Here is a 14,625-nt window from a genome sequence, read left to right as displayed (position 1 = left end):
ACAGTTTGAGGAGTACTGGTTAAATTGTTCTAACAATTTCTCAGACTGTTTTTAATGACTTTGACAGTTTGAGGAGTACTGGACATTCTTTGGACATTCCACAAAGAATGTCCTTCAAATGAGATTTATCAGATGTTTTTATCATAATTAGACTGGAGTTACAGTTTTAGGGATGAAGATAACAGAGGTAAAGTCATTCTCGTTACAATCACATCAAGGGTCCACATCATCACACGACTTGTCACTGCTGATGTTAACCTTGATTCCTGCCTGAAGTAGCATTGGGTTTCTTTGCTGTCAGGTTACTCCCTCCCCACCTCCCCTTACTTCCAAACTGTAGTCTTTGAAGGCAAGTCATTCTGTACAGCCCACACTTGAGGAATGAGAAGTCGTGCTCCCTCTCCTTGAGGGTGGAGTAGCTACAGAATTATTTGGAATTCTTTTCAGGAGAGATTTGTCTCATCTCTTCACCTTTATTAATGTGTTTAATAATTTATTCATAACATGGATATTTGTATTACACTTTGGGTAATAATCCAATATTATTTTATCTCATTTCTCAAATTGTTTCAGCTTTGGCCTCTGGGAATGCTTTCAGTTGGCTTCTTGTCCTTTTAATATACCACCATCTCTCTTTCTTTCTCTCTCTCTGTCTCTTTACCACTTCCTTCCTTCTGGCACTACAAGATGCTCCAAGTTCATTTTGTAGATTTCCTGCCCCTGTCCTAGAATCAGCCATTTCTATAAGGATTCCTGTTTTGTTTTGTTTTAAATTGAGAATAGAATTAAAAACCAAAATCTTGGCACAATGTGTGTGTGTTGCTACTGGGCTGTTATTCCTTCTCAGCCCTCTCAGTTGGCAAAGCAAGGAAATATATATGTGTATGGATTTACCACACATTTAACATTTTTGTAAATATGTAAATATAAACATTATATATATTATATATGTAACCATCTATATCTCTATTAACCTCAGTATGAGCTCTACTCAATTGATGTCTCCAACTACAATCTGCTATTATATGGATCATTCAGGCTGCCTCCTCTTGTCTGTAACCTCCCACTTAATGGTGAGAAACCTGGCCTCTGCCATCTACTCTTCACTTATTTAACTGTCCTATTCCAGTATACCTGTGTTGCAGTATCACAATTATTAATAACCACTCCCATGGAAAACAACTTTATCAACTAGAGTACAGTGTTTATGTACAGTTTCTTTTTGCCATTAACCTTACAGGCTTCATTTCCAAAGTTGCTTAGGTCAGTACCTTTTTCTCCCAATCCCTTCAGAGAGATTCTTTAATAGTCTCATAACACAGTTAGCATTCTTTGTCACAGTGTGCATTCTATCTTGGGATGTCCTGATGTCCTAAATAATTTTCCAGATTTGTAAACATTAATGTTCTCTCTGCTATAAAGTTCTATATAAATGCGTGGTGTTGTGTATCCACTGCACTGTGTTTCACTTTCCTAAAAAATCTGCTGTGATTCACCTATTCTTACCTTCCCCAACCCCCTGATCCCCCCTGGCAATTATTGATATTTTTACCATCTCTGTAGTTTTGAATGCCATCTCTGTAGATAGAGTGCCATATAATTAGAATTACACAGTATGTATCCTTTTCAGACTGACTTCTTTCACTTAGCAATGTGCATTTAAAATCTAAAATTCATGCATGTCTTTCCATGGGTTGGTACTCATTTTTTAATCATTGAATAATATTCTAGTGTGTGGATGTGCTAGTTTCTTTATCCATGCATGTATTGGAGGATACCTTGTGCTTCCAGCTTTTGGTGACTATGAATAAAGCTGCTATAAGCATTCATGTGAAGTTTTTTTGTGTGGTTGTAGGTTTTCAAAGAAGTTGGATAAATACCTAGGAGTGAGTGTTGTATCATATGGGAAGTCTGTGTTTAGCTTTGTAAGAAATTGGTTATCTGTCTTTTAAAGTGGCTGTACCATTTTGTATTCCTACTCACAATGAATGAGAATTCCTTTTGTTTTGCATCCATGTCTGCAACTGGTATTGTTAGTTTTTAGATTTTAGCCATTCCAATAAACATGTAGCAGTATCTCGTTGTTATTTTAATTTCTAATCCCATAATGACATGGCTTTTATGAATGTTTAATCTGTATAAATTAATTTGTGTTGTATATCTCATTCTATCACTTTTTTTTTCACTAAGCACTCCATGTTTAGGGTTCACTTATGTTACTGTCTAATCCATTGCTTTTAATTGCTGTGTAACACTCAGATACACCCACCACATATCCCAATTTACTCTCTCAGTTTCAGACATCCCAGTTGCTTCCTACTCTCTACCTCCACAGATAGTACTGCATTGAACATCAGTGTGTAGATCCCCTTATGAACCTATGTGGAAATTTCTTGGGAGAATATACACACAGGTGAATTACTCAGTCACTCTATATGCACATTCTCAGTGTGACCAAGAGTAATGCTAGTTGACTCTCCAGAGTGGCTGCACCAGCTCAAGCTCCCACTTGCCATGTATGGGATTCTATATCATGTACTTGACATTTTCCAACTTTCTTTTTCTTTTTTCCTTTTAATTCTTTCTTTCTCTCTCTCTCTCTCTTTTTTTGGACATAAGGTCTCACTCTGTTGCCCAGGGTGGAATGCACTGGTGCAGTTCTAGCTCACTGCAGCCTCAAACTTGTGGGCTCCAGTGATTCTCTCGCCTCAGCTTCCAAAGTAGCTAGGACTACAGGTGTGCACCATTTCACCAAGCTGATGTATTTTTATTTTTATTTTTTGCAGAGATGGGGTCTTGCTCTATTGCCCAGGCTGTTCTTGAACTCCTGGCCTCTAGCAATCCTCCCGCCTTACCCTCCCAAAGTGTTGAGATTATGGATGTGAACCACTGTGCCCAGCCTAGCTTTCTAATTTTTGGCATTCTAATAGGTGTAAGTGATATCTCAGTGCTGTTTGAATGTACATGTCTCTATTACTATAATCACTAATGATTTTGAGCATCTCTGAGTGCTTGGGTAGTCTTTTGCATTTATTTTCCTCTTCAAATTGCATGTTCTTATTCTTTGCCTATTTTTCTATTGGGTTGCTATCTTTTTCCTATTGATTTTTAGGCATTCCTTGTATATTATGGATATTTCTATTTATTTTGTCCATGCTGTTCTCCTTGGTTTTGATGTAATGACACTTATTAATTTTTTTTTTTTTTTTTTTTGAGACGGAGTCTGGCTCTGTTGCCCAGGCTGGAGCGCAGTTGCTGGATCTCAGCTCACTGCAAGCTCCGCCCCCCAGGTTTACGCCATTCTCCGGCCTCAGCCTCCGAAGTAGCTGGGACTACAGGCGCCGCCACCTCGCCCGGCTCGTTTTTTGTATTTTTTAGTAGAGACGGGGTTTCACCATGTTAGCCAGGATGGCCTCGATCTCCTTACCTCGTGATCCGCCCGTCTCGGCCTCCCAAAGTGCTGGGATTACAGGCTTGAGCCATCGCCCGGCCGACACTTATTAATTTTGTCTTAAGTTTTGTGTATTTGAACTCTTGTTTACAAATGCATTTCTCTGCTTTGAGGTCACAAAGATATTCTCCCACATTTTTTCCTACTAATTGCCTTCACATTTAGATCTTTAATTCATCTGGAGTCCACCATTTAATGAGCTATAGGAGGAATTGCATTTTATTTTTCTACATATTGGGAGCTAGCTTTCCCATCTTCTAACTGGTCCATCATTTTCCTATGGATCTGTAGAGACTCCTTTATGGTATATTTGTGTTCTATTTTATTCACAGATCTATTCATTTTGTTTCATTGGCATGGATTTTGCACCAGTTTCATGATGTTTTTACTAATTTTTTATTACTATAGTTTTTACAACCTGTCTAGGTATCTAGTCAGCCAGGTCCTTCTTCTTTATCATTCTTTTAAAAGGTTGACTTAATGGTTCCTGGACCTCCCACCTAGAGGTTGCTTTGGTCACTAACTTCCAAGAGCCTCCTGAACTGGCCATTCTGCCAGAGTTCCCCAGACTTCTTTATAGTACTAATGATTCACGTGTTTGATCTCCCTCTGATTTCTCCAGTTTCAAACAGTGCATCTCAAAAGACCATAATGCTACTCTTAGTGTTGTTTCCATGATTTCCACTAAGCATGAAAAGGAATTTCAAGGGCCAGCACTGGCCACAAATGATCAGCCTGTCCTGTGCTGTTGGGCAGCTGTAACAAGGGTACACTCTTGGCTCAGTTCTGGGCTGAGGATTTACTCTTGAGTAGTAGCACGGTAGTATGTCTCGGTTCAGAATTACTGGAAAAGCTCCAAATGTAATTCTGATATTATTGGAGCAACTCTGTATCCTGAAGATTTTGGTGACTTTAGCTCAAATGTCCAATTTTCTCTGCTTGGCCAATTTCAAAGACTTCATCCATTTTTTTTTTTCCTGCATTCCAAGTTATCTATGCTTATGTTTTTCTTTTTTGTTTTGAAGAAGTTAATCTGCAACTTAAGGTAAAAAAAATAGAATAGTTTTCAAGATGATCCCTTTTACTATCTTGGGAAGACAGGGTGATATACTAACATGAGTGAAAAACTGAGATGCTAATTCTGGTTCCACCACAGGTTATAATTTTAGGAGAGAGACTTTATGTGATATCTCCGTTTGTCCCCATGCAGTTCAAAACACAGATTTCAGTCTCTTCTCTATTTTTCTGAAGGAATCTATTCATAAATAAGGTTTGGTGGATTCAACAGCTTTACTGAAGATATGTAGATTGTTATTAGTGCTTCCTACCTTGCACAGCCTCTTGTCCCCTCCCTGGCTCCATGCATCATCCTCTGCTGCCTTCAAGAAGCTCCAGATCCTGCCACAGACATTCTCCACTCAGAGGACTGGAGTTCAATCCCCTCACAGTGCTTTTCTCTTAGGGAAGCACCCCCTCCCCTTTCCCAGGAAATCCCCACTGCTGTTAAACCTCTGGAATTCTAGGGTATAAAGTAAACCTTAACTTATGACATTCTTATTTGTATTGACATTGTTATCATTATTGTAACTATCACAGTGATAGCTAACATATACATTTAGAGCTTCCTTTGGAATAGTAAATAAAAAATACAGTTAAATGATGACCTCATTTGAATTCCTATGCTGGGCCTTTGATGTCGTGTCTACTACAGAGATCATATTGTGGGACTATATAATAGGTGATATAATTAGTAACTAAAATAAAATTGACAATAATCAAATGAAAGGTACCTTCACTGAGCGCTTAGCATGTGCTAGGAGCCATCTAGGTATGTAATATATTATCTTTTACTCTTGTGACAAATTATTGATGTAGATATTATTATCTTCATTTGATGGGCTAAAAGCTGTGTCTGAGCAATGCCATGAGTCATATTTTACAGGAAATAACACCTGTGAGCGCGAGAGGGAAGATGGATTGGGAAGAAGGAGGAACTGGACTAAATGAAATTTCAATAGGAGCTGCAACCAATCCCATGGGGCTTTAAAGTTGGGATGACCTTTCAGAGATATCTCAAATTGAAGCCTTCTTACTCCTGCTTTGACCCTTCACTGGGTGAGGGCTGCCTTCGGGAAACTGCATAACCTAGGGCAGCTCCTTTGGCTGAGGGCACTTCCTAAGGGGAAACTCAGCTGTGAGCCTTTAATCCCCAACACTCCGATCAGCTAGTAGGAGGAGTTCCCAGGTCCTGCAGTGGGATATCTGGGTAACAAACACACTACGGCATATGAACTTGTTCAAGGTCCTGATGGGCCAGTGTTAATACTCTCTGTATTTAAAGATGCTTGCAGTGGTAATTGCTGTTATGTGGAAATAAACAAAGGCAAAATGGTAAGGGGCAAAACTAGGGTTCGATCCAGAGATATTTCTGGCCCTGAGACTCTGCCCTAGACCTCTACCATTTTCGCTACACAATACTAACTATAGCAATTACATTTTTACTAGTAAGCAAATTTGTTTCAAAAGGATCTGTGGAATTCAAATAGAAAAAAATATTCTCCAAAGTACATATAGCATACATACAGAATTTGTAATATGGTGCACCATTGTTCAAATGCCAGCTTGATTAGAAAAACTGGATTTGAGGAATATCTGTGCTCACTTCTGACTCAATCACTTATTAGTTGAATGATCCCTGCTGATGTGTTTCTCTCTTAGGACCTTAGCTCTCTCATCTGTTAAAGCAGGGGAGAAACTAAAGGCCCTGTCACATCCAAATCAACCGGGCCATGCCTCTGACTGATTTACGAACTTTGTCAATTATAGTTCTCATTTGAGAAAAACACCATGATCAGGGCTCTTGGGACTGTGATGATAATGATGCTAGAGCATTCTGTGAACACCCAGGGCACTCAGTGATGGGAGCAGGCACATGTAATTCTTCCCTCTCCCACCTTCCCTTGACCAAAACATATGCTTCAATCTCCTGACCTGAAACTGACATTACTCATAGGCAAGTAAGGGTTTGTGGGAACCACTTGCTTGGGACAGATAAAGCTATAAAGTGCAGGGGCAATGGAGACCCAAAGGGAGAAGGCACTCGTGGAGTCACAGAGCTGGTTACTGGCAGAGCTAAGACAGGAACTTTGTTTTTTCGGTCGTTGGACTCCTGTTGCAGTGCTCTTTCCTTACTTTATATCACATTGCGTTTTAAAGCATAAAGTTTATCTCCCTGGGAAAATGTGCACATTTTTAATGATACTTATGTAGGTTATTTTGCTCATTTAGTTTGGAGGGGATGAGATGGAGGAAGGGCAGAAACAATTACTATTAATCTAAATTTTCCTACACCCATCTTACTATTTAATATCTCTCCAACACGTACCATCTGGTACTGCTAATTACCATAAGGTAACATTTTTTGAGTTGTATAAAACTAGATATATGTACGTGTGGTCAGAGGAAAACAAGCCTGGTTTAAAGACACCATTTAGAACAGTGGTTGGCAAATTGTTACCTGTCAGCCAAATCTGACTCATCGCCTATTTTAATAAATAAAGTTTTATTGGAATGTAGTCACATCCATTCCTGACATATTTTCGATGACTCTTTTGTGCTATAAAGAGCTGAGTTGCTATAATTGTGACAGAAATCATGTCACCTGCAAAGCTTGAGATAGTTACTATCTGGCCCTTTAATGAAAAAGTGTGTTGACATCTGACATTGAAGAATGAGCCTATTTTCAAGACCCATTTCCATGATCACATCTGTTGGTTTTATTTTTGGGGAGATAGAACATCATTGTGAAGGCTTCTAACTTTGGACCCAGAAAGGCCTGGATTCAAAACCCACTGTGACCATGTATTGGCCATAAGACCTTGGCCAAGATACCAAACCTCTCTATACTTAAGTTTCTTAATTTGAAAAATAAGAAAAATAACATCAACCACTCTCTGTGGATATAAGAGGTAAATGAAACTATACATCAAAAGCACTAAGAACAGTGTCTGACACAGGGTGATTACTAAATAAATGGGAGTGTTTACTCCATTGAGCCTTTGTTTGCTGACTTTTGTTACTATTGATGTTCTCTTGACATGAGGCTACTGCTTTAGTCATTCATTTTCAGGAAATCTCCATATCCCAACCCTGACTTTTGGACTGATGTTGAACCACCATCTTGTTTCCAGTACTGCTGATAAATACCTCCAAGGTTTTGTCATTTCCCCCACAGGACCACTACCCATTTTGTATAGAACCTGCTATTCCTATTCAAAATGGTGAACTAACTAGAGAGAATTTGAGACTTTTTTTAGGTAGAAGTGACAAGAATAGGTAGCAACTGAGATGTACATAAGGAACAGTTGTTGAGAATGACTTGGAATTCCAACTGGGATAACTGGGCAGATTGTGACATCATTAATAAGGATTGAGAATACCACAGGCAAGTATGTTTTTGTCTTGTAGGAAAAATATATCTAGAAGAGGTACAATCACCCTTGTAATATTGTTTAACAACATAAATATAATTTTTATTCATCTTCACCTAAAAGTTTGTTATTCTAGGCTCTTAATTGATTGTCCCCACAAATAATGCATTTTTTTACACAAACACTTATATAGCTCTCACCACACCAGGCACTCTTCTAAGAGACATTTCTTTTTTTTTTCTTTTTCTTTTTTGACAGAGGCTCACTCTGTCGCTAGGCTGGAGTGCAATCTCGGCTCACTGCAACCTTTGCCTCTCGGGTTCAAGCAATTCTCCTGCCTCAGCCTCCCAAGTAGCTGGGACTACAGGTGTGTGCCACCACACCCAGCTAATTTTTTGTATTTTTAGTAGAGATGGGGTTTCACCATGTTGGCCAAGATGGTCTTGATCTCTTGACCCCGTGATCCACCTGCCTTGGCCTCCCAAAGTGTTGGGATTACAGGTGTGAGCCACTGCGCCTGGCCTCTAAGCCCTTTATTGTATAATTATAATTTAATCCTCCTGACATTTCTATAAGATAGATGGTATTATTATTCTTATATTAAAGAGAAGGAAACTGAGGCAAAGAAAGTTTAAATGACTTGCTAAAGTGACATTGCTAGTATGTGTTTATCATCCAAGGAAGGCACTTATAGCAAACATGGCCATTTTTTTAGAGGTTCATATCACACTAGGAACTGGCTGAAGCTGAACAGATCTCAGAGATATCCTGTACTGATGACCCATTGCAAGGTTGTACTTGGTGGTAGACGGCTGCAGGTATAGAGCAAGCAGGTACCAAGAGAAATGCTTTGAACAGTTTCCTTCAGCAGTTGTAAGACTGATAACATAGAATAATTTATGGTTGCTTTACTGAATAATTTACCAACCAAATCATTCACAAAAGCAGTAAGATGTGAAATAGGAAAACATGAGAGACATGAATTTGAACTAGGGAAGAATCAATAAGAACCAGTGGGGCCAAAAACTGCCCGTGAGGGCTCGGGCACCTTTGGGCTCACAGAGGGAAGGCAGGTCTCTGTTGGATTCAGCTGACTTCAGGAGGCAAAACAGAGCTTGCTATTTCCTATGCACGTGTGGCCTGAGTGCCTACATCAGCTTTTAGTGGACTCAGTTTGTTTTTTTCTTACTCATCCGCTCTTTCTGGATGGTTGTGTAACTTACCTTTGTCTAGGGTGCAGAGTAGATCTTGGTATTAGGATTCACATTTGCCTTATAGATTTCACTGGATCCTTCTTGCAAATTGCATGACTTCTAAAAATGATCATCTGGGGAGTGCTATGCAGTTGATAAAGGATTTTGCATGTTATCTTGCTTAATCCACATAACTACTCTTATGATCAAGGTTGTGTTGTATCTCATAGGTGGGCTCCAAGGCATAAAGAGGGTAAAGGCCCTGCTCAGGGTCTCAAGTGCAGACTCTGACTCCTAGTCCCCTCTCTTTCAGCTCTACCCCCATTGCCTTCATCTCATTGGCCACAGGGAAAGATCAGATCCAATGTCAAAAGATCTGGGTATCTGTGATAACCACTTCATTAATTGTAGTCCCTTTTGCATTCTTTGCCCCGTCTATTATCCATGTAGACATCTGTGTAATATCACTTGGGAATCAAAAACATTTTCTTTATAGTGTAACTTCAGTATTAAATGGCCATTCTGAACACTCATTTTTCTAATCTTGTTTAGTGCCTGTGCCACGGGCACTTTTGCTGCCCCCTAGGCTTTTGAGGTAACTTATCTTAATTAACTGAGAAGAAATCATGGTGACTGGCTAAAGAGAAATGATCTCAGCTTTAGAATCAGCTCTGATAATTAAATAAAGGGAACAGATTTTTCTGAAATAATCTTGTAAATGGTCTTACTGTCTTGTTTAAAAAATCTTAGAGAATTCAACTAAGGAAATCGTCAATTCTAGTTTTCCATTTCTCACAGTTGAGACTCCGGATGATTATTGTACAATAACAGTAACAACTACAAATTTTATATAGTGATTTACGACTCAAAAAATGCTCGAGTCAGAATGTGAATGCGGATTAGACAGCTCCAACTTCCTCCCAATCCTTATGCCATGTGCTGAGAGCTTGACTAGCTAACAGTCTTGTCACTGTACCTAAATAAATGGGCCATTATTAAGTGCATTAAATTTCTTTGCCCATTTTATCAATTGAGTGGAATTTACCTTCAGTTGATCTATGTGTTGCAACAATATTTGAACGTCATAAAATTTCCTATCCATGTGTTATGGTTCATTCAGTTATATTGTAATGACCTCCTAGCTGGATTGCAAACAAATTGGTTTGGGACCAATAGCCTTGAGATATGAATATTGACAAAGTAAAGAACAATCTCATGAGAGTTACAAGAAGGAGAAATTTTGTTTTCAGATACACAGATCCACTGTGCAAATCATGGGGTCTTGATTTGTTTATAGTTTCCCAATGAGTGCTGAAAAGAAAAACTTCCTTGATTTCTGTTACATATGTTCAGAATTCTGCTAATCAAAGTTTCAGCAAACGGTCAGAGGTCAGGTCCATTGTGGGTCATTTTTCTTGTGTATTTTCCATGGATAATTGGCCATGATTATCAACCATTGCCTTTGACCCTTTGACTTTTTGCTCTGGAGATGAGAGCTTAGCAAAGGTGGGGAGTGGTTGTTCATAATTGTTCACATTGCCTATTGGAGGCACCATGGGGGGAAAGAGCAGTTCTGTGTGTTTGATATCCTTTATCCCCTTTCTGGGCAGCTAATATTCATCTATTAAAATCCCCATAAATTCAAGAGTTTGGGTGGGAAATAGGATTATTGCTTATTTTATTTTATAAGAAGAGATTCTTAGGAAGTTATTCTCTCAGTCTCTCAGATTATCAGCACCCTTTATTTCTCTAAAGCAATGTTTTATTACAAACTGCATTGTGAAAAATTAAACTCAGAAGATGGAATTATTATAGTAACATGCAAGTATTATCCTCTTGTTATCTTCTTTTGCCCTTAATTGACCTTTAGTAAGGACTTTTTAAAAGAAGGAGTGCATAAAGGTATTTTTTTTTTCTGAAATATTCAAGCACTATAAGAGAATATGGAATTTTAAAGATAAGTGGTGAAAATCCACTTTATTTCTCAGTCTAGGCCAACTTATGTCACAGTAATAACCTGGCTTAATGACATACAGGGTAAAAGATTTATTTGCCTCTCATGTCACACATCCATTGTGGGTTGGCTGGGAGCTCAGCACCATTCTTGCTGAGGTACCCAGGGTGTCAGGGCTGTCAATGACAGTCACTAGATGAGACAGAACGAGAACATGGTGCATGACGCCTGGAGTCTTAAAGCTTCTTATCTGGAAATTACACAGGTCCCTTGTATTAACATTTCACTGGCAAAAGTCAGTCATGTGATCACACCTAACGTTAAGGCAGGTGGGGCAATGCACTGGTGCCCCATACAGAAGAGGAATAATAGAAATATTTGTTGGACAGCACCAATAGACCAAAGTCTATTGTATAGACTTTTATATTTCAAACTTGCAGCACTTCTCTCTCCATTTATAGATAAACATATTCAACATTATTTCAATTATAGGACTTCTCAGTAGTTTTTGACATCTGGTAGAAAGGATCCTTCTCATCACTTAACAATATTGGGAAGATACTTGTATATTGATAAAAGTTAGAATAATTATCTCAAGTTACATAAAAAGTCCTTTGAAAACCATGATTGGAATTGCTTTATATTTAGGGATTAATGTTTGGAGAATCTATATCTTTTCTAAGGTCTTCAGAAACATGAGGTTGCCGAATTTTTCCAGTTTTCTTTTAGATACCCATTTGGAGTTTGTAATATCTACACATTTCCCTGTAACTTTGCTTAGCTCTGTCCCATGTATTTGTAATGTAGCATTTGTATTAGCATTCTATTTGTTACTTATTTTTAATTTATTGAATAAAATCAGAGAACATAGTATGTGTGGTGTCTATTCTTTGAACTTTATTGAGGATTCCTTTTCTTACTTATTACATGTCCTATTTTTGTTTAGCTGGTTTTATTTAAATTTTAAATTTATTGTTAAAATACTGTACTTGCTATTTTTCATATTTTAAAAAATCTTCAGATTTTTCATATTTATTTTCATGTTTAATTTTTTTGTATCTTCTCTCTTTTTTACTTAACACACTTGCCAAAGGTTTATTCATTCTAGGGGGCAAAAGGGAAGATTTTTTCCAAAGAAGAAGCTCGTAGTTTTAGTAAACAAGTGTTTTTGTTTCCTATTTAATTAAACTAAATTTTAATAATTATTAATTTATTTCTTTTACTATCCTTAAGTTCAACTTACTGTTCGTTTTTCTAGCTGCTTGTGTTGAATATGTAATTCTTATTTTAATCTTACTTGTTTTATAACAATTAGTTCAAGGTTATAATAAGTACTCTGTTTTTTTTTGTTTGTTTGTTTGTTTGTTTTAAGATCCACAACAGAGCACACATATGATGTGTGTTCTCTAACATAGTTGCTCTGAATAACACTTTGGCCACATCCGATAGCCTTATAAATGCACTGCCTTCCTAGTCATTCATTTATTTCTACGTATGTCATTTTATTCCTGTTTTCCTGTTTTACCAAAAGGCTTATTAAATGTTTTCTTTCTTTGTTTGTTTCTAATTTTTAAACGACTTGATGCATTTTTGGTTATCCCTTTATTGTTATTAACTTTGGATCCAGTGAATGTAGTCCTTTGGGATTTTTGAGGCTCTTCTTTGGGACCTCATTATCAGAAGTTGGGAATGTCCACGTGTGGTATATAGCAAGCAGTTTTGTTTATTAGGTCAAAAGTTTTCTAAACATGTTTCCCTCTCTCATATATATATATATGTACCCCCCCCCCCCACACACACACACACGCACACATTTTGATCATGCTTCTTGATGACTGGATTAAAAAATATGCTATATGTAAATAATGAAGTACATCTGAGCCATGGAAAGAATGAAATCATGTCTTGCAGCAACATGGATGGAACTGGAGGATGTTATCTTAAGTAAAACAACTCAGAAACAGAAAATCAAATACCATGGGTTGTCACTTAAAAGTGGGAGCTAAATGGCCGGGCACAGTGGTTCACGCCTGTAATCTGAGCACTTTGGGAGGCCAAGGCAGGTGGATCACGAGGTCAGGAGATAGAGACCATCCTGGCTAACACGGTGAAACCCCATCTCTGCTAAAAATACAAAAAATTAGCCGGGCGTGGTGGTGGGCGCCTGTAGTCCCAGCTACTCGGGAGGCTGAGGCAGGAGAATGGCGTGAACCTGGGAGGCGGAGATCGCAGTGAGCCGATGTTGTGCCACTGCACTCCAGTCTGGGTGACAGAGTGAGACTCTATCTCAAAAAAAAAAAAAAAAAAAAAGTGGGAGCTGAGTAATGTGTACACATGGATATACAGTGTGGAGTGATAGTGGGACTCAGAAGGGTACAGGGGTGGCAGGAAGAGATGGACGATGAGAAATTAGTTAATGGGTACAATGTACGTTATTTGGGTGATGGATACACTAAAAGCCTAGACCACTACACAATACATCCATGTAACAAAATTGTACTTGTGCTACTTAAATTTATGTAAATTTCAAAAAAGAAAGAAATATGTTCTAAAAAATTAAACTTTCTTATATTTATATATTTTTAAATTTATTTTTACAGAGGGAAGAATTTTCAAATCTAGATTTTTCAGTTTCTCTTTCACTTCAAAATTTTTATCTTAAATACTTTGATTTCGTATTGCTAATTACATAAAGTTCAAGGATATTGTAACATTGTTTTGGATTTTACACTTTATCATTACAAAATAGCTCTTTGCTCCAGATTTTGCTTTTGACTTTATACCATTTTGGCTCTGCATGAAGTTTTGCCATTTCTATTTTCCTTTTGTTCAGTTTTTCAGTTTTACTTAGCTCATCTTCTTCCATCATTATAATTTTTAATTTTCATATGTCATTCTATTTTAGATATGTCTTCCATTAAGATGATAAAACTATATTTTAATTTAACCCTTTTAAAACATTTTTTGATAGTTCGTTTTTAATAAGAAAGTTTAAACCATTTATATTTATTATTACTGGCCTCAAATTTTATGCTTGGTCTATGCAATGCTTTCTTATTTTCTTTTCTCATATTTGTTGGTCTTCGTGTGTGTGTTTGTGTGTTGAAGTTGAATGAGTTTTCTGAGTTCCAACTTTCTCTTCTAGCTTGAAATTATGATTCAATATCTATTTTTGGTACTATGTTTAAATGCATAATGCACATTTAAAAACTCATATTTTTCTATAGTCATTTAGTCATTGTACTTCCTTTAAACCACTGAAATAATTTTAAAATACCATCTCTTTTATTCTCACTAACATGTTGTGAAAAATATTTTCATCAGTTGTTAAAGAGAATGTATTAACTATTGTTTAGAAATAACCATCATTACTTTTTGTGAGTATTCCTCATCTGTATTCTGTGATTAAATTTTTATATTTCTGCAGTGTATCATTGAGTGATTCAGAAAAGGTCTGGTTTGATAAACCATCTACATTCTTGTATGACAAAAATAAATCTATCTATCTATCTATATCTATCATCTATGTATCTATGTATCTATGTATCTATCTATCTATCTATCTATCTATCTATCTATCTATCTATCTATCTATCT

This window comes from Piliocolobus tephrosceles, chromosome 6, assembly GCF_002776525.5.
Source record: "Piliocolobus tephrosceles isolate RC106 chromosome 6, ASM277652v3, whole genome shotgun sequence".
Lineage (NCBI taxonomy): Eukaryota > Metazoa > Chordata > Mammalia > Primates > Cercopithecidae > Piliocolobus > Piliocolobus tephrosceles.
Note: the sequence above shows the minus strand (reverse complement) of the source record.